A 22,506-nucleotide genomic window follows, 5' to 3' on the forward strand; every position below is an offset into this window, starting at 1 on the left:
CCTGCATTCCAGATTTGAATTGATTGGTCACATTACTAGTCTTTAAGCAAAACACACTTTATTCTTACACCACACTTAAATATAAACAAAAGGAAAGATGAATTGGCAAAATTTTAACTCTATCAAAATACTTTACAAAAATAGTATATTATTCAACTACTGCTCATTGACTGTTTCAATATAAGAGTATCATATAAACACAGCCTTGGCAAAGACAAGTTCACCAAAATAGATTTGCTCACGTGCTGTCTTCTAACTCTAATTCAGCAGAATGAAATACTGAAAGAAGAAATCTGGCAACAGAGAGAAAACACAAGCCATTTTGCTGTAGCAAAGAGAGAGCAGTATCCAGCAGCTTCAACTCCAAAGCTCCAACTTCAACAACTGAAAGCAAAACTAAAACCCTCAGTCTGTGAGCCTGATCCACTCATGTTTCTTTTGCTTTTTTTTAATAGGAACAGCTAGTTACTCTGCTTTCCATGGAGCAACACCTTGTCTCCAGGTTGACAACACTCTTCTTCAAGAGAGGCAAGACAGAACAAATCCCACTTAAAGGCACGTATCGACGCAATTGAATCACTTGAATTGTCACTTGAATTGGAAAAAACTCAGCAGAACATGCGCAACATGTCCTGAGGGAGATGTTTCTACATGTACAGGCATATGTTGATTCCCCAGGAGCAAACAGCCTCATCTCATTGAATAAAGTATTTGCCAAGAGTAACAAAAATAAAGTGCTGGAAAAGCTCAGCAGGTCTGGCAGCATCTGTGAAGGAGAAACTAGTAGCTAGGAATACTCAATTTGATGAAGATTTACCCATTTTAGAATAATTGTGAGATTCACAGTACAGTAAAGCATCAAGGTAAGTATAGATAGTGCAGAGGAGATCTAGAAAAGGAAATGAAAGTCACAGATAGAATGAAAATAGTTTAGCAGTTAATATAAAAAAGTATACAAAAACATTCCATAAAATATAAGTAGTGTAAAGATCTTTAAAGGAAGTATATAGCAGATTAGTAACCAAACAAGAGATGATCTTGTAGAGACAGAAGGCATGGCTGAATACTAAATTCTGAATACTGAATACCTTGCATCTGTTTTCACTGGGGAGGAGGATGCTGTCAATATGGCAGTATATTCAGAGGCACTAACAGTATAATTGAGTTGGCTTCAATGAGTGTATTATATTCAGTTCTGGTCCTCACATTTTAAGAAAGATATTGCTGTCTTTAGAAGTGTGCCGAAGAGACTTATTAAAATGTCACCAGAAATGGCGTTATTTGATAATGTGGTGAGACTAGAAAAAATGGTTTTTTTTTCTCCTCCTCTTCAGAAGTTTGAGAAGATTCAGGAGAGATATTCATGAATGGTTTTGGTAGAGTAATCATATCAAAATTGTTTCTTATGACAGTATGGTCAGTAACCAGAAGATACTAGGGATGAGAAATCATTTCTGTTAACTCCTCCAGTTGTTGTTGTCAGGGATGCATTGCCTGGAAGAGTAGCCACAGCAGACTTAATAGAAATATACAAAAGAGATACTTATAAATGGTAAAGAGAAACAAAGCATCCAGGGATATGAGATATATTTGACTTTATCAGATAACAAGACAAAAGAACCAGCATAGGCACAATGGGTTGAATGGCCTTGTTTGATTCTGCACCACTCTATGATTCAATTGCCTGTGTGTTAAATGTGGTTTGTTTCTGCTGGATTTTAAATAGAACTCAGTTTTATGAGAAAGGGATAAAAGTGCTGTGTTGCACGAACAATATGAGGCAATAAACCTTAATGACATATTTTAATCTATCAATTGATCCAATACTGTCCTAAGATGAATCTAAAATAGCCCTAAGAAGATGCCAAGCCCAAGGATCTCTTCAGCTGTTAATGTTAAACAACACTAGATTTGTCAGATAGTGGCACCCAGCAAATATTTTCTTTTTTATTTGTTCATGGCATGGGTCAGCCAGCATTTCTTGCCATCCCTAATTGATGGTGAGCTACCTCTTGAACAAGGGTTATCCTTGGTTGTACTCACAGTGCTGTTAGGAAGGGAGTTCCAGTATTTTGAGTGAAAACGGACAGTGATGGAACAGTGATGTTTGCAAGCCAGGATGGTGAGTGGCTTGGAGGGGAACTTTCAGGGGTTGACATTCCCATGCATCTGATGTCCTTATCTTTTTAGGTAGTAGAGTTCAAGGGGTTGGAAAATGAGGTCAGAAGAGAATTGCCACCACTGGGCAAGCAGATTGGACGAAGTGTATGACGAAGGTGTAGCAAACAGTTGGGGAGTATTCCATCACACTGCTGACTCCTGCCTTGTGGACAGTGGGCAGATTTTGGGGAATCAGGAGGTAAATTATTAGCTGCAGGATTCCTAGCCCCTGACTTGCTCTTATAGCCACAGCATTTATATGGTTGATCCAGTTCAGTTTCTGGTCAACGGGAACTCATTGGATATTTGCAGGGTGAGATTCAGTAATCATAATGCATTTTAATATCAAGAAGTGATGGTTGGATTCCCGGTTATAGAGATGGTCATTGCCTGGCACTTGCGTGACTGTTTTCATATCTGAGGAATCTTGACTGATGCAGAACATCATGTATTTATCAATGAACATCCCCAATCTGCCCTTATGATGCCAGGAAAGTCATTGATAAAGCAGCTGAAGATGTTTGTGCCTATGACATTACCTTGAGGAATTCCTGCAGAGATGTGAAACTGAAATGAATGACCTTCAAAACCATATCCATTTTCCTTTGTGCTAGTTGTGTCTCTAACTAGTAGACAGTTGCCTCGCTCCATCCATTCCCATTTACTCCAATTTTGCTTGGGATATGTGATACCACATGACTATCGTTACCAATTGAATTACATAACTATATGCTGAACAAATGAATGTAATCCAATGATCCTGTTCAACTTCATACCGTATCATGTACTATTAATTGTACTGAAGAAACCACTACTGCTTTGACCTATCAATTTTCCTTTAATTTGAAATTACCTCCACAGGACCAATGTGTAAATGGAAAATAGGCTTCCGGTTCAAGTTGCTTATCATTTTGGTGTCATAAGCATAGAAATTGTTGGCCACATCATATGCCTTTGATTCCACTCTGTTATCAGCATTTAACAAACCAAATCGGAGTTTAGCAATATCTTCTTTCTGACAGAGTACCTTAGTCAGAATACTTATTGCACAAAGTTACTCTGCCAGGTACCTTTCACCACAACACCAATATCCTGTCCAAATGGTACGCATGTTGCCTCCTTTATTGTGGTGTGAAGCTAGTATACTAGAGCAATGCAACTGGAAAACAAAATGAGTGGCAAGCAATGTATGCTATCTTATTAATTGCTACACTTCCATGGAAGCTCGTACAGTGCCACATAATTATAGTTGAGTAACTGGAGTTCTGCCAGAAAATAAATAGTTTAACAATGCCCAGTTGAAACAATAGGATGACTTTAACACTTCATAGTTAAGCATCATGTATATTATCATTCGAAAAAGATCCCAATTTTAAAATTTATATTCCTAGCATGCCCAGAATCACAGGGTCCCCAACCTCTTTGCAGTTGCAATTTTCATTTTGTGAGATAAAGTCTCACTAATCACAAAGAGTTGTATGCTTTCTCAGTGCTGAGTACATATCAGAAAAGCATTGAGAATATGCATATTTAGAATCATTTATAATTTTATGCTGGCAGAATTCCAAGCACTGAACTATAATTACATAGTATTGGTATGGGGTTTAGTGTAGCACTGCAATTGATCATGACCAATGTTTCAACATTAAAGTTAGCATGCTTGGCTACTCAGCTGCTGAGAATCTCCTGCATTAGGTCTTTATGTAATTTTGATTTGATTTAATGTTTGAGATTTTGGAAGCATGCTTGTACCATCTAATTTGGCAGGTTTCCTTCCAGCTTGTCTACTCCAAAATGAGAGTTCCGTGTGCCTTTGTTATGAGTCATATATATATATAGCAATCAATTCAGCATAACAATGAAGATTGTTCTGTAATGGAGTACAGTACTGTGTAGACATAAATGCACAAATCATAGCATCACATGCAGAGAAAAGCATCAGAATCACTATAATCACACACTAAGCCCACTTCACATGAATATAAGTACCCCTATGCTTTTCACGCTAAAACACAGCCTTTCAAAAAGCACTATGTCTGGTTATTACAACTCAGGTTTGAAGCACTACCTGCAACACAGTGGAAGCTCAGTTGCAATTTCATATCTAAAAAAAGCTGATCTGGGATCACTAAATAGCTTCAGTACATCATTTTGTAATCAAATATCTCAGAAATAATTTATACTATCAATTAAGAGTATTACCAAGAGATGGCTTCACAATTGTTACCATGTCAACTGAAGGAAAAAATCAAGCTAGAGGGTTTAAATGCACCAGCTGGTGATGTATTTATTTGATTCTAAGGACTGTAATAGAATCACAGATGTCCAAAGGTGTGGATGGAATATAATTTAAAGCTGGAAACCACTGGAATTATGGAGCAGGGTGATAGGGTGTTGATGACTTGTTGTTCATAATCTCATTTAAATTTTGTCAGTCAGCAGAAAGCTTTAGGGATTTAGAATCTGTAAACTAAAGCAAGGAAGTACTTAACAAACTGATAAAATGTCATTTAGAAAAAGAAAGTCTTGTCGAATTTGAATACAGGAGAAAAAGAGATTGATTGAAATGCACATAAATAGAAGCGACTCATCACAAATGCTGCTGATAGCCACCAGTGGGGTCCTGCTGCTTCATGATAGTATCTCTTGTAGTGCCACCAATAAACAAGTACTTTATTATTTCAAAGCAGGATTTACATAGTGAAAGTCTTTGTACCAACTGCGCACATTAAAGCAGATTCAAAGGAGGGCTGATGGAAAGACCTTTTGAGGATGTTACATTTTGTAGGTGTGCTCATGGGATTAGTAAAGAAATCATCATGAATGTAAAGTGAATACAAAATCAGCTACTGAATTGAGCTACACTATAGTGGCTTCCTAACTACTGGGAATTCATTTGGATTCATAAGTTAAATAATTAATTCATGAAATATATGTAATAAGCAGTTTGGTATTAAAATAGTACCTATTGCAATAGGGATTGCCATAAATTCAAGGCAGGGCTGCCCTAATTGTGGTTCACCTTGAAGTTTCAAGATGGCTCCTCAAGATTGTTTGCTGGACTAGAGTCTGTAATCGATGTAGAGGTAAGTATGTGCTCATAATTCTTAGTGGAAATGTGTCAATGTTCTCCAGCCTTTAATGTACTCTGTGATTAATGGATCAAAAAATAAATATCTGGAAAATCAGAGATAATGGGAACTGCAGATGCTGGAGATTCCAAGATAATAAAACTTCCGCCATTTACAATCCGACCCCACCACCCAAGACATTTTTCCATCCCCTCCCCTGTCTGCTTTCCGGAGAGACGACTCTCTCCGTGACTCCCTTGTTCGCTCCACACTGCCCTCCAACCCCACCACACCCGGCACCTTCCCCTGCAACCGCAGGAAATGCTACACTTGTCCCCACACCTCCTCCCTCACCCCCATCCCAGGCCCCAAGATGACATTCCACATTAAGCAGAGGTTCACCTGCACATCTGCCAATGTGGTATACTGCATCCACTGTACCCGGTGCGGCTTCCTCTACATTGGGGAAACCAAGCGGAGGCTTGGGGACCGCTTTGCAGAACACCTCCGCTCAGTTCGCAACAAACAACTGCACCTCCCAGTCGCAAACCATTTCCACTCCCCCTCCCATTCTCTTGATGACATGTCCATCATGGGCCTCCTGCACTGCCACAATGATGCCACCCGAAGGTTGCAGGAACAGCAACTCATATTCCGCCTGGGAACCCTGCAGCCATATGGTATCAATGTGGACTTCACCAGTTTCAAAATCTCCCCTTCCCCCACTGCATCCCTAAACCAGCCCAGTTCATCCCCTCCCCCCACTGCACCACACAACCAGCCCAGCTCTTCCCCCCCACCCACTGCATCCCAAAACCAGTCCAACCTGTCTCTGCCTCCCTAACCGGTTCTTCCTCTCACCCATCCCTTCCTCCCACCCCAAGCCGCACCCCCAGCTACCTACTAACCTCATCCCACCTCCTTGACCTGTCCGTCTTCCCTGGACTGACCTATCCCCTCCCTACCTCCCCACCTACACCCTCTCCACCTATCTTCTTTACTCTCCATCTTCGGTCCGCCTCCCCCTCTCTCCCTATTTATTCCAGTTCCCTCCCCCCATCCCCCTCTCTGATGAAGGGTCTAGGCCCGAAACGTCAGCTTTTGTGCTCCTGAGATGCTGCTTGGCCTGCTGTGTTCATCCAGCCTCACATTTTATTATCTGGAAAATCAGTTTGTTGGGTCTCCAAATATATGCCTTCTGCTCTGTATCCAGAGAATGCGTGTACCTAAGTGCAAAGCAGAACAATTATGGCCTGCCACCAGCATCTATTTTGGCAGAGACAATGGGCAGAATGTCCCCAAGTCTTAGGTGGTATGAACAGTGTTGAGAAATATATGGTGAGATTGAAAAAATATTGGAATCTTGAAGTCAAGAAAATGTTTGCAACTTACCCCTCAATCTTCAAGTGACAACTTTAGAATCTTGCTATTTATTGGTGACTACCTTACTTCCCATGTGCTTGCATTTCATTAATACCCTAACTCACTTGAGTGCCTTTTCTAGCTCTACTCTTCTTCCTCGAGACAATTGGTGCTGCAAATTCCCAACATGTAAATCAGAACAGTTACCTGGCAGCTGCAACTCATTGCTGGCTTGCCTCAGCTGTCATCCAACTGCTTGTTCAGAACATGATTACTATGTGTTCCAGACCCACCATTCTTCTTGATCTTTCAAGCAAGTCAGCATCAGCCAACAAACAACCTCACCCCCCACTGCCCCCCACGCCCCCCCCACCCCCCCCCCCCCCCCACACACACACACACACACACACACACACACACACACACACACGCACAAAACTATGGCACTTCAACACCTTACTTTTGGGCTTAGGCACACTCACAACTTATAGAATCAGAGAATCTTTACCGTGTGGAAGCAGGCCATTTGGCGCATCATATCAATGCCTACCCTCCAAACAGCATCCCACCCAGACCCACCTGCCCTCACCCTATCCCTGCAACCTTTAATTTCCCATGGATACTCCACCTAGCCCACACATCCCGAGACACTCTGGGCAATTTAGCGTGGCCAATCCCCCCACCTGGATATCTTTGGACTCTAGGTGGAAGCTGGAGCACTCAGAGGGAACACACGCAGACATGGGGAGAATTTGCAAACTCCACACAGGCAGTTGCCCAAGGGTGGAATCAAACCTGGTCCCTGGCGCTGTGAGGCTGCACTGAGCCACCGCGTTGACCATAAAAAGATATAGCTACTGCCATGATTCGGACACTTCTGCCAGATCACTTTGCATGCAACAACTCAAATGCATCTTATTATTCCAAAGAAGACACACCTCATGGTTCTTGGCTTGCTTTCTTAGTACTCACTCACTTAGCACTTACTTGGAGGCTCCAGATTGTGTATACTGCTTACTGCTTTTTAAGGGCACGCTCATTGATTTTAGCCTAGATGTGTAGGCTGCCAGCCTCTGGTGTAGTTTCTTGGCATTCAGTGATCAGCTATAGGCTGCTGGCTTCTGTGGCTTGAATTTCCTTTAATGCTGAGGAAAGACAGGGAGCTTGTCATGGTGGTGAGTGCTGAACTATCAAGGCTATGGACATGTCACTGTATGGCAGTGCGCCATGTCAATGTCAAATTTTCAGCGTGTGCCATCAGCTTACAAGGCCAATACACAGCATGCACTTCAAGCAAATGACTGTGTGTCAAAGTCAAAGGGGAGCAGGTCCTTAGTGGAGTCAAGGTAGATGACAGTCAGCCTAAGGATAGTGCCACAGTCAGTCATGATGTTAATCTTGTTACGGTACAGGGGATTAGCCATAGTCAGTCAGGCATGTGGTCCTACAAATGTCCAGGGACCCATATCCTTAGAATGGAAGATTAGCCATGGTCAGTCGTGCAAGTAACGTACAAGCAATCTGAGGACTACAGGCCAATTCATCAGGCTCACATCAGGATGTCCTGCTAAGTCAGTTTCGAGGGTTGATTGTCAGCCAGTCCTGGGGCTATGATCAAGGAAATCATCAAGCTGCAGTCCATGGAGTTGTGACAAGTGTGGACAGTTCAAATCGTGGGATGGTGTGTGAGTTGCTGGAGGAGCCATTAATGTGATAGGACCATTTCTAAATAGAGGGTGGCCCTAAGTGAGTAGGTATACTTCAAGCCCTGGGGTAAGGGTTTTTCCCGGGTCACAGTCACTCTGGTATCTACATGGTGAGAGAACCCATAATAAAGAAGGCATATTAATAGTAATACCAATTGACTTAACCCAAAAAACGGGGTGAGTTTGAAAGTTACAGGAGTTACGAGAGCAGCAATACAATGTGAAAGATGGGGGGAGTACCTTGTGTCTCAGGTAGACCCTGCAACTCACTCACACTAAAACAAGGTTGCAACCTTGCCATTTCAGATTGAAAGTCAGCCGTGTGATAACCGAACAAAATTGATTGCATGGATTGCAAAGTGGGTTGGGGGAGTGTGTTTCTTTGATGCAAGAATGGAGTAAGACTCTTGGAAATGGACGTTCTGCTAGGGGCAATTGCAGTCATTGTGCTTCCACTGATACAGTGATGCCTTCCATCTGGCTTCACTCTGAACCCAATCAGTGGGTCATTTCTTTCACAAGAATGCAAAACTCAACCTCAAGTAAGCTGGAGCATCACAGTGTGCACAACAATTTCCTCCTCATCATGGCAGCAAAGCAACTACAATTAAACATGCACTATTATGTGGAACTTGAAGTTCCCATTTCCCATTCTATAGCTAACACTGGAAGATAATGCTTAGCAGCTGTCACATTCACAAACAGTACTGTAAGCTTGCAAGGACTTGGTTTGTGATATAGAATGAAGCATTTTGTTTGAGCATTTTGCATTCCTGAGTTTAGTTGAGATAGATTATTCAACAATGTGAAACTGAGCTGCTGGAGGATGTAGATGAAAGCTTTGTCAGTGAATCCACAGGTGGGGAATGGATCAGAAGGTATCTAGTCCTGGCTTCTTCCTAGTGGAGGTTCATTGGGTGTCACTAGTGCCTTGGTAAGACAAGAAAGGAAAATAGTTGTGTGAGAGGGATAAAGGCTTGTGCAGATTAAGAATGAGTGTTTCAAATAAGCCATACTGAACTTGAGAAATTTATTCTGTTTTTTTTCTGTCTATAGGTGTGGTAAGGCCCATTGATTTTCTCCCGCTCTTTCTGTTTATATTTAGGAATGTTAGGTATAAGGGAGTGGAGCAACTCAGCACAATGAGGCTAAATGGCTTGGTTGGCCATCGAGGTACCCCATCTCCAAATGAGAAGCTACCGGTGAAATTGTCTCTCCGTAATTTAGAAGAAAGAGAGGTGATTTTATTGAAACATAGGATTCTGAAGGTGTTTGATAGGGTACATGCTGAGCGTTTGTCATCTCAAGAAATTCCTGGACCAGAGGATATTGTTTCAGAATTAATTCGAGACTTTAGTTTAAGACTGAAATGATGAAGGATTTCATCTCTCATAGGGTTCTAAATCTTTGGATCTCCTTGCCACACAGAGTTGTGAGGGGAAGAGTCCTTATGTATATTTAGGGCTAAGATAGATTCTTGATCAGTATATAGATCAGTATAGATTCATAATCAAGGATTATAAGGGTAAGGCAGGAAAGTGAACGTGAGGAATGTCAGAGATAATGGGAACTGCAGATGCTGGAGAATTCCAAGATAATAAAATGTGAGGCTGGATGAACACAGCAGGCCAAGCAGCATCTCAGGAGCACAAAAGCTGACGTTTCGGGCCTAGACCCTTCAAACGTCAGCTTTTGTGCTCCTGAGATGCTGCTTGGCCTGCTGTGTTCATCCAGCCTCACATTTTATTATCTAGTCAGGAATGTCAGATTAGCCGTGATCCTGTTGAATGGAAGAGCAGGTTAAAGGGGCCAAATGGCCCACTGCTGTTGCTATGAATTCTGCTCTAATAAGGAGCATAATGGATTGGAAGCTTGATGTCTGCCACCAGTAATGCTCTCCACTAGTCTTAGCCCAGTTGTGGGGTTCCTCCAATGAGAACAGGAGGAAGCGATTGAGTGTGTTGGAAGTGGATGAAACAGTAGTTAGCAGTGATTCATTAGCAGAAGTGGTGAGGTGTTTCCATTAACTGAGTAGGAGCTCAGAGGACAAAAATGGTCAATCGTTTGGAGGATATTGTGGAAGCCTTGCCTCTATCATAATGTCAGAAATGTGGATGTTCTCTGATGATTGCACAATGTTCAGCATCATTCACAACTCCTAATTCCAACCCTCTTCAGCTGCTTCATCAGTGATGTTCTGTCTATCATAAGATCAGAAGTAGGGATGTTGGCTGATGATTGCACAATGTTCAGAAGTTTCATGACTCCTCAGATACTGAAGCAACCCATGTCAAATGTGACAAGATCTGGACAGTATCCAGGCAAGAGCTGACAAGTGGCAAGTAACATTTGTGCCACAAAAATGCCAGGAAATGATGATCTCACTCACAGACAATCTTACCTCTGCCCTTTGACATTCAATGGTGTTACCATCACTGAATCTCTTACTATAAACGTTGTGGGGTTACCATAAACTGGAAATCCAACTGGACTCGCCACATAAACACAGTGGCTACAAAAACAGGTTACAGGCTAGGAATACTGTGGTAAGTAACTCACCTCCTGACTCCACAAATCCTGTCCATTATCTATAAGGCAGAAATAGGGACAGTGATGGAATACTCCTCACTTGCCTCTCCAACAACACAAGAAACCAGACAGCATCCAGGACAAATCAACATGTTTGATTGGCAATACGTTCACAAATATCCACTCCCTCCAACATGGGAACATCACCACCTATATGTTCCCCTCCAAGCCACTCATCCTACTGACTTAGAAGCATATTGACATTCCTTCACTGTTGCCAGGGATATTCTGGGTCAACCTACATCATGTGGACTGCACCACCTTCTCAAGAGCAACAGAGGAGGAGTAATAAATGCTGACCAGTCAGTGACACCCATGTAGCATGAGTGAGTACAAAAAACATGCCATTGCATGGACAAAATGTATGCAACAGTGACAGTAGTCATCCATGTGTGCTGGTGAGAGGCATGTAGAGTGGCAGAATTCAAGTCAGTGGTGGTCCATGGCAGAGGGCTGATAGTGGCACTTACCCTTGCATTGTCAACTTTCCACCACCTCATCCATCAGCATCGCCAGGCTCCTGCGCACAGAGTGAGCTTTTGTTTCTGGGCCATGTATTTGGTCATCCGGAATGACCCCCAACATTCAAGAGGTCATGCTTGATTTGCAGCCTCTTAACCGACGTACAACTGAGCTTCAAATATGATGTCAGTGATGTATATGCTGCAGATCCCAGCAGTGGTGAGCACTTCTGCCTCTACTGCAGCACAATAGCATGAGAAGGGTCCCAAAGAGGCTAGTTGCATACCTGGAGTGAAGAGCAGAAGACTGACAGAAAAAAAGTCATGGCAGACTAGACATAACAGAAAATGTGGAAGTTCTAATCATGAATTCATCTCCTGATCTGTATAATTGATACAAATTTGAAATGATTAAAAGTAAAGAACACAATGAGATAGTTTTCCCCGATCCTGTTGCCTGGATTTATTCTGTTTGTCTGGGTCTAGTTCACCAGGACAAATCAGGAGAAGTGGGTGAAAGACCATAAATGTACGAGTCCAAACAACAATGTAGAGGTGTCAGTGCTGGTCAGGGGTGGACCAAGTCAGAAGTCAAACAAGACCAGTTTATTATCCAACAGGTTTATTTGAAATCACATGTTTTCAGAATGGTGTCTCTTCGTTAGGAGAAGTGAGAGGGAAGCACACAGGTATAGAATTTATAGGCAGAGAGATGAAGGGCAGAGAAATCAAAAGATCACACAAATGGTATAAGTGAACTGTTAACAGGCAGAATAATAAGTCTCTGCAGATGATCAAGCGTGTCAGGCAGTGTGACTAAAGTGTCAACTGCTGAATAACAAGTGAAAGGATGACCTATAATCTGATTAATTGTGGCAGAGAGATAATTACAAAAAAATTGAAAATAAGGTGGTGCTGGAGGCAAATTAAATGACTGGAATAACGTAATAGTTATGAGAGCTACATGCTGAGGGTCTAACCAAAATAATAAGTCATTCAAAACTGTACAAACTAATTAAGGTTGAGAGATCATAACTATTAGTTTATCAAGGTGATGGTATCAAAACAGGACAGTGAGAAAGATTTTACAGGTACAGAACAGTGTGATGGGACCACATACAATGTGATATGACCCTTAGATCATGGTTGAGGCCCTCTTCATGGTTACAGAACTTGGCTATCAGTTACTGCTTGGTGATTCTGCATTATTGTGTATCTTGAAGGCTGCCTTGTAGCTCACTTACCCGAAGGTCTGAGGCTGAATGTCCTTGACCACTGAAGTGTTTCCCCACTGGGAGGGAGTATGCCAATCTGGCAATTGTTACACGGTGTCCATTCATAGCATCTGTGCGGTCTCACCAATGTACCATGCCTCAGGAACCGTTTCCTACAGAATATGACAGACGACATTGACCGAGTCACATGAGTATCAACCAAGTACATGGCGTTCCCACGTGTAATGGTAGTGCCCATGTTGATGATCTGACATGTCTTACAGAGGTTGCCATGACAGGGTTGTGTGGTGTTGTGGTCGCAACAGACTCCTCAGAAGACACACACGGAAAATGGCTGATGCAGTACGCTTCATCGTCAGGTAGCTCTCCTGAATGAAGAAACTACGCCATGTTCCATACAGCCTTCAACACATCATCAATGACAATGAGCACCTCTCCAAGATCTTCCCCTCCACCTCCACAACCACTAAACCTTAAACAGATTATTGTTTGCAACAAACTACCCAACCTTCAGGGCAACGTTGACCACAACACTATACAATCCTGCCACAGATCATTGACACGGATATTACCATCAGATGTGGACACACCAGCCTCCAAGTACTCAGTAGATAGTCTTGTGACTCAGCCAATGTTGCCTATCTCATACGCTACAGACAAAGATGCCTTTAACGTGTGGTATATTGGCAAGAGGTTGCAGATATAATGACAATGGATGAATGGACACCGTGTAACAATTGCCAGACAGGAATGTTCCCTCCCGGTGGGGAAACATTTCAGTGACTACGGACCTTCAGCCCCTGACCTTCAGGTAAGCATCCTCTTAAGTGGTCTTCGAGATGCACAACAGCACACAATCACCAAACTGAAACTGATAGCCAAGTTCTGTAACCATAAAGATGGCCCCAACAGTAATCTTGGGTTTATATCATGCTACATGTGACACCACCATTGTCCTGTATCTGTAAAATCTTCCTCACAGTCCTGTTTTGATACCATCACCTTGATAAATTGTTAAGATCTGACTATCTTAATTAGTTTGCACAGTTTTGGATCAGTTATTACTTTGGCCAGACCCTTGAAATGCGACTCTTACACCTATTATATTATTCCAGTCTTTTGGTTTGTCTTCAGCACCATCTTATTTTTAATCTTTTGTAATTATCTCTCTGCGTCATTTAATCGGATTATAGGTCAGCCCTTCACTTCTTATTCAGTTGATTACACTTTACTCACACCGTCTGACACTTTTGATCACCTGCAGAGATCCATTAATCTGCCGATACTCCACTCACACAATCTGTATGGTCTTTTGACCTCTATGCCCATTGATCTCTCTACCCATAAATTCTGTGTCTGTGCGTTACTTTCTCGCACTTCCCCTGATGAAAGAGCAACACCCAAAAGATTGTGATTTCAAATAATCTGGTACTGTCTGACTTCTGACCATGTCCAAACCCCAACAATGGGTTCCTTGCCTGTGATTCTGGACCTTCAAATGTCAGAATACCGCAGCTGGCTGCATGGAAGGGGGATTGTGGTTTTCCATCTCCTGACAGTTATGCATTGTGAAGGAACTGTCAGCATGGAAGTGAAGATGCCCTGATTGAAATCTCATGTCAGAAACACAGCGCTCTCTTCAATCATAAAGAGTGACAAGCTGCATGAGATTACTACTTCTCAGAAAACCCAGCCCAATATCATATTTACAAGACAACATTACAATGATGTAGCACTCTCTCAATACTGCACTGAAGAGTCAGCTTAGAATATGCACTCACTTCTTACAGTCAGACTAAACACAAATCCTTTGTTTCAAGAGACAAATATATTATAGCTGAACCACATTTGATTTAAAAAAGACACTAAGTTACGTAATCAATCTATGACATTGTAATTCTCAGGTATTGAAATCTCTCAAAATTTTGTAGTAATTCCCTACTTGCTTCCTTAGGTAGTTGAATATTAGTTAATTTGTATGCCTGAAACAGTGTATGTTCTTGCATTTAGTAGCGGTTAGAGGCTTCTGTGTTTGAACTGAATTCCGTTCAATACATGATATATCAAACAGGTTTTTGAAATGGCTTGAATGCTTCAGAGGTTCCCACAGTCTGACCTGTTTTAGCTAAAATTGGTAGCAACTGTTGAATAAATAAATAGATGCTGAAAAAATAATGAGTAACATTTTACTTCTGGAGATATTAAACTGAAGAGCCTCCTGGACTGAATTTATCACACTCACTTTGTATTTCTGTGGCACTCAATCACAGCCTGTCAATTATGATGTAATTGCATTGCGCATCAGGGATTGGAGATGATATCCTTTTTTAGTGACTGAGCGTAGGTTGCATTAACCATTAAACCAGGAACTCCCAGTTAACAGAAAAGGAACAAAAATACTGCAATTGAATTTGATCTTTACAGCTACTTTACAGCATTTTTAGGGAGAAATACAAAAGGGTGTGCTTACAATGAATGATTGATTAATAACAACTTGTAAATAGAAGCAGTGTTTTTTCTCTGAATGCACATTCTCTTGTAACCTTTAGATCTGAGCTTTCCACAGACCAGAAGGTTTAATGGCAAATTCTAGTCCAAGACATCTGTCAGACCTCATAATTGACTGTGGTAACCATGCCTCCAACTTTCTCTTCCGCTGTGTTGGAAAACATCCAGTCTCTTCTCGGGACTGTGGTATAAAAACTGCTTTAATACCCAGCTCCTTTGATGTAAGACTTTCTTGCCCTCATCCTTCCGATCAAATTTACCATAGCAGAAGGAAACTTTTTTTTACTAATTCCATACTACTGATATTTTGTTTTGCAAAGCCCAGTCCCCAAAACAAAGCACAGGCCACATTAAAGGGTTGGTCCTTTAAAAAGCCTATAAACTCAAACCATTTTATTAATTTTAATTCATAGACTAGGAAACAAATAATAAAGGGAAAGATCTCCATACATGGAATGAAATCAAAGAGTTGACTTTTTTTAAAAGATGCATAATATATAACAGCCTTCTCCCTGTGACTGGTGCTTTAAGAGTTAATGGTGATCTGAACACCATAGAATCATAAAGTTGGTGTTGTGAATAAAATGTCAAGATCTTTTCATCCTGGCTCCTGTACTACTGCAGCACAGACTAGATTGAGTGTAGGTCGTTTCACGGAATTAAACATAAAGATTTTATAGATTTTAAACAAATGAAAACCAGTTGTTGGCAATATACCATTACACTGTGATGACTGCGAGGAAAACTATTACCATCTTGAACTTATATTCAAAGCAGATTTTCTAGCTATTTTTAGAGGTAACATTTCCACACAAAAACATGATCAAACTGTCAACTATTTCGGACAACTGGATTAAAAATGATCAAGAGATCAGTAAGCGCAAAAATGCATTGAACCAGAGTTCGTACCAGTTACAAACAGGTGACACCCAGACTTTTTTGATTTCGTAGGAAAGCACGATCAAGCCTGCAGTTAATTTCAGCAATTTATTTACATCTTCAAAGTAAATTTGCTGCCCCTGTCAACTTGTATCCATTTTCTTTTAAAAAGAGAATTGGCTTTCATTTTTAAGCAAGGCAGTAAACATTTTTATTGATAGCAGAGTCACCTGAAGACCGATGATAAACAAACAAAAGCAGAAATTGCTGGAAAAACTCAACAGGTCTGGCAGCATCTGTGGAGAGAAAATTGAGTTAGCATCTTGAGTCCAGGCACTTCTCCTGATTTTACCAACTAGAAGATAGTGAGCAACAATAGGGCCCATCATCTCTTATAAGATGATGACAGTGGTGTGCATTTCATCTAGTCAATGTTAGCCTGAAAATGAAAAATTCATTTCTATGAAATGCATAGCCATCCTAGGATAAGAAGAAGGGAAAAAAGAAAGAGTTCCTGTCGGAAAATTGTGAATGTATTTTTTAGTATGGTTTTGGTTAATGATATGGACAAGTCAGAATCTAGATTGAAACCTGACTTAAAAGACTATATGCTTTACATTTCTTTTTGTCTACCATGAAGGACAGTCACTACACATATTCACAAAAGACTGCCAATGTACTTTTAACAAAATAACATAATTTTTTTACTGCACAAAGGCAAAACATGAACTATACACCAAAGAAGAATTATTTGGACAATCTCAGAAACAAAGATGAATTCCTTTCCCTCCAAACAAGGGAGGCAATGGCCTAGTGGTGTTATTGCTCGACTGTTAACGCAGAGACTCAGATAATATTCTGGGGACCCAGGTTCAAATCCTGCCACAGCAGGTGGTGGAATTTGAATTCAATAAAATATCTAGAATTAACGATATAATGATGGCCCTGAATCCATTGCTGGGGAAATACCCATCTCGTTCAAAAATCTCAACTAGGAAAGGAAACTCCCATCCACACTTGGTCTGGCCTGTCTATGACTCCAGACCCACAGCAATGTGGTTGACTCTGAACTACACTGTGGGCAATTAGGGATGGGCAATAAATTCAGCCTAGCCAGCAACATCCTCATCCCATTTATGAATAAAGGGGGAAAAAGTAGTAACCTTACAGTCCCTCAAAAGTCAGGAGAAGTCACCCTATCTCCATGCTAAAACTTATTTTTCAGTTGCATGGTAGTAGCTAAATTCCTTTTTGTAGTTTAGTGTGCATTCACTTGATGCTATTTTCCTTAGTTGATGTTTATCCCCAAGAGCTTTAAAATAACTGCTAACTAAGCTCAATTGTTACTTAGCATAAATTCCCAAAACATATGTCTTCAATGACCTTGTTAGGATGTCTTCCTCTTTGACCCCTTCACAGTTATTTGCCTCTAGAACTTCGTTACCATTGACTTCTAAGTTTCTCAGGATTTCTCCCAGGCCTGAATGTGTACAGGCTGGACATTTTTGACATTGCAACCATCGTGGCTTGTTGGTAGACTCTTGATACAATCAATTCAGTTGTTTAGAAGAGTAAATGCCTAAACAGTTGTCAGCTTTACTAGCTATGGTCAAACCTTATATGGTTACACATAAGAATCAAAAATAGAGATATGTGTATACTTTTCTACAGCATCAAAAGGAAAAGTGTAAGAGGTGGGTAGGAGGGAAAACTGCCAAAGGGAACGCCAGCAGCCATTAATAGGCAATTTTCCCAGGGGGCCCATTAGGGGGAAGCTCCACCTCCACTTGGACATGACCTACCACCACTTTTGTTGCTGGCTAAGTCCATTAATTGCTCGCTGAAGGCTACCAATTGGTCCACTAGTTTGCAGGCAACGTTATACAATACCCGGCAGCTGGTATTATTACGGTGGGGGTCGGACTGGGTGTGTAACTGACAGGGATGGCTACCCTTTGGATTTTACAACACTGTCATCTTCAAACTTACTGTCACGAGAACACAAAATCCAGCTCTACATTGCCATTGATTCACAGTTGCAGTCCAGAAAGCTGGAAATCTGAAAACTTGAACATCACACCAGCACTTTTGCTGTACTTACATCAGATAACTGCAGTCCTTCAAGAAGGCAACTCACCACCAGTTCTCAAGCATAGTTACAGATAAACACTAAATACTGTCCTTGGCAGCATTGATCACATACATGAATAAATGAAAAGAAAGATCCCAGAAATGCCACATTGAGACATCATTTTGTGGCACAGGATTGAAGCTAATTATCCTGCATATCAATCTCTTCCATCAACACACACCAAGGAGGTCTTCTGTTTGTAAGTTTCTCAGAAGTCTACACTTGGTCCATCATCCCAGAGGCTACTGGGGAAATATGCCAACTGCTGCTGAAAGATCTGTAATTTACTTCTCTCAGGAGAACATCATTTTATGTAGCAATCATGGTTAACAGTACAGCAAACTTTCGTTTAAGCAGCACCTGATGAACTGGCACTCTCTATAAACCAGCAAAAAATATATACCTCAATTACTGCAAGGTTTACCGTATTGTTCTGCGCAATTATAATAGTTTAGTCTTTTTTCGTCCCGATGTGAAGACTTGTTGTTCAATCGAATGCCCACGTGAAATGACAACAGTTGAGTCAATTTCTCCTCAAATACTGTGACCTACCACAATATTCAAGTTGCCAATTGAGGGTGTGAGTGAAACAGTGCCACTAAGTTTTACTTAAGGCAAAGTTGCTTTATTATTGAAATGATTAATGCTGTAAATAGTGTGTAATAGTGTTGTGCATTACGTTTCTATTACTTAGTGAGTTTTCACATTGACTATGTGGACCTCTCGATCAACCCCGGAATATTTGATCAACCTTCACACTCATGGTCTCTCAGTGCTGACTAATAAAAGGTTTTTTGTACTTTAAGCTTCTTTGAAACAGAACCCTTCCAGGGAGAATAAGGGGTGGTCTTTTCTACATAGGTACATATTTCTTCAACGCTACATCAACGTCAGGAATATTACGCCCAGCTGCATTATATCAGTCATATCCTGCTGAAAAGCAGAAGACCTGAGAGAAAGAGAAAACGCCTGTACAGATATGCAGGCATGAAGGTGTCCTGTCGACGCAAGGAACAATTATTGCAATATACATCTCTCACTCAATGCTTGATATAACAAGCCCCTCAGTTTAATATGTAGAAAAGGCTTTCATTTTAATAGTGTGTTGCTACATACAATGTCACAGATTGCTCTGTACAAGATGTCAGACACCTGTAGGTTGTAATTTAACTTCTCTCAGGCAACAATACATCATGTTAACCCTCATAAGTTAAGCATACATCAGGATGGGCCAGAGGTGAGTAAATCTATGTGCAACAATACCTTTGATTACAGCACAGTAGGGATGTTGGGGGACAACACGTGGGAATTTTTAAGTCCCATTCAGGAAACAATGGCGCAGCCTTTCAGGAGTTGTAGTGACAAGCCTGGTCCATTTTAAGTCAAGCCCATAATAGACTAGCACACGCCAAGCTTGTGGCTATGGAACAGCCCAAATAATGTTGGAAAGCAGGCCAGAAGGTATTAAAACAGACTGAGAGTATATGAATTGAATGGGATACCAAGTTAGAATTGTTAATGTGTTCCTGACCTGTGAAAACTGCTATACGTCACATAAATCGCCTCCACATTTATCTGGTTTCCTTGGGTGTCCATAGACTCAAGCCAATGGGCAGTTACAAAAGTATTTCGATCCTGGTGACATACAAGCCCGGTTTCAAGCAGATGCTTCAACCCATCCACGGTAACATCATTGTTAAAATGGCTGGTGGATAGAAAACGAGTGGCAAGTATTCATGGTGCATTTTAAGTCCTGTTCCATCTAGTTTCAGCTGTTCCATTTGGTTTCAGTTCAGGTTCACCCTAATAGATCTAATGCCTGGCAACAAGTATCTATGGGCCAATTACTGGCAGTACCAAGCTTCAGCATAAAATGCCTGGATAGGTCCGGTGCACCTTGCAATATAACCCAGCAAAACTCTTAGGGTTCATTGTAGCTTCATACATAAGTCATAATGAACAACGACTTGCTCCCTCCAGAAACCGCTGATGACAAAGAGGAGGTGAACAGTCGACCTCCCTCCCAAAAGCATGAGGACATGGGACTGCAATCAGCAGCCGAAGGAGTAAACAAATTAATGATGGTCTAACACTTTCAATAAACGGGAAAACGTTACTCACCTACTGCGTGCTTTCCACAACATCTTAAGGGCTTTTGCTAAGTTGCTGTTGTGGTTCAGTGGTAGTGCCCCTATTTCTGGACCAGGAAACCTGGGTTCAAGACCCACCTGCTCCAGAGCTGTAATAGCATCTTTAACAGATCGATTTTTAAAAAAACGGTCCTTGCTGAATCATTTGCTCCTTCTTCAGGCGAAGCCTGCACTTCCCTTATAGGCTTCCAACCCACCAAGTGAAAGCATACAGTAATGAACTGGAGGAAGACAAGCTGTATTTACTTTAAAACAAAATGTGCCATTTATCAAAATGTGCTAAAATTTCCAATAATAGTAACCACAACTAATTATTAACACCATGGAGACAATTTTAACTTGACTCAACAGGCAGAAATTATCCTGGCAACCACTTTCTTCTGCTTATCCTATTATTTTCGTCAGGAATTAAACAACTTGACAATCAGGTCTGAACATTAAAATTAAGCAGCTGACCCCCAACACCATGATGCAGAGGTGACCAGCAGATGTTAAATGTTCCAAGAGGGATGCCAGTGTTATTCAAAATAGTATCACAGTAAAAGCTGGTGAGAGAAACAAAATATTGATTAATAAACCTGTTCAGGGGCTTTATTACATCCATCAGGAGCAGGTGGGACTTGAACCAGGCCTCCTGGCTCAGAGGTAAGGACACTACCACTGTTCCTCAAGACCCCCAGCACAGTGACACAGCAAACCAGAAGAGAACTGACTGCAGCTGCAGATCTAATTGGATGCGATATTATTGAACTATCAACTGGAGAAGAAAGGAGTCTATTGTGTCAAAATCTGATCCAATTCCAATCAAATCTATATGCTACGCTCAAGAGTACTTCTCAGCAAGAGTCATAGGCTCAAGAATTTAAATCTTGGCGGACTCTTACTTCCCTAACCCACATGTACAAAAGTCAAACGCAGCTTTCTTATCACTGCCCTGGATGAATTCATCTTACTCAGCACACACTAAGGGTTGAAACCCACCTGTACAGCACTGTGCTCACAGCAGGCAGTCCATTTATCAAATGAACCATCGCAGAAACATTATGTTTTGTCATGCTAAGTTTTGTTCTGAAAACTTACAAATGTTACTATTTAAACCTCACTCAGTTCTCATATGTCCTCAGAATCTGTTCCCAATCTTCTGCACCATTTCCGTTCTGCTACATTTGTTGCAGGTTTGTAGGCAAAGTTGGCTAGTCACATAAACTGAGTTTTGGTGCCACTTAGTATTGAAGCGGTCAGGACGTTTCAAAGGGAAATTGTTGGCAAAAGGCTTGAATTTAACTTGGTCTAAAGATATGGTGAATTATGACTTTTTTAAACTGCATGTTGTTCACACTTATAGCTAAGGCTCCAAGCAATAAATGTGGAGAAAAAATGACTGCAGCAATTATGGTACGGTAGTCATACACTGGAATGTCTGTAAGAGATATTAGCACTTTCTTTTCAAAGACTATTTGAGAATACTTAATCAGTTATAAAATAACTAAATTTTCTAATTTTTTCACTTAGTTTTGCACTCTGAAAAGAAATGGCATTTATGTTTGTTTATTTGCAAGTCTTTAAGTGAAAGTGGAACTCATACATCTGCATTTAATAGGAAGTGTTCCACAGGTTACGATACTATAATAAATAAAAAGAAATGGAAAAACTGAACTATATTTCCTGCAGCTTTAGACTGGAATTTTGCCTTTTGGTGGCTTCAATCCAAATGTTGGTCGGGGAGGGGCTTTTACTCATCTAATATAATCAGTGCAATAGCCAGCACATTTCATACTGACACAAGCTTAATTTAAATATTATTAAGATTAGTACCTCTACTAAAGACCCTGTCACAGTAAATGGAAAATCCTTGCTGCTTCAAAATTTTTGATCCTGTTGCAGCCCAACAGGACAACTTGCTCCAGGATAAAGCCTTTGTCCTCTTAAAAAACAATCAGTTTGTGTGTTGGCAATAACCGTGCAGTCAAATACAGAACCATTCTTGTAAACTTCACTCTGTTTCCCACCTCACAGATGCTACCAGACCTCCTGAGTTTCCTCAGAAAGTTCTGCTTTTAATTCAAATGCAGACCTAGGCTTTGTCTTTGAAGTCTTCTGCCAAGTTTAGTAACAGTAGACATCTGTTGTTTATATCCAGAAGGGCTATAATAACAATAACCAATGGATGGGGGTGATTGTGTTGAAGGTCAGGGTGGAGGAAGCTCAGCTGTTCTTCTGCAGCGACAGTCTCCCTACCTCTTGAGCCAGGAGA

General features: G+C 41.1%; 1 long non-coding RNA gene across 1 annotated transcript in view; it reads right to left on the bottom strand.

Annotated features, from left to right (window-relative positions):
* LOC132209590 (uncharacterized) overlaps positions 1 to 20,395 on the bottom strand; it is a 375,703-nt gene extending 355,308 nt beyond the window's left edge. Inside the window, exon 1 of the long non-coding RNA XR_009445777.1 lies at positions 20,224 to 20,395. This is a non-coding gene — a long non-coding RNA (uncharacterized LOC132209590). The remainder of the gene's footprint in view (positions 1 to 20,223) is intronic.
* Between the last annotated feature and the right edge of the window lie 2,111 nt (positions 20,396 to 22,506).

The sequence above is a fragment of the Stegostoma tigrinum genome, chromosome 5, assembly GCF_030684315.1.
Source record: "Stegostoma tigrinum isolate sSteTig4 chromosome 5, sSteTig4.hap1, whole genome shotgun sequence".
NCBI lineage: Eukaryota > Metazoa > Chordata > Chondrichthyes > Orectolobiformes > Stegostomatidae > Stegostoma > Stegostoma tigrinum.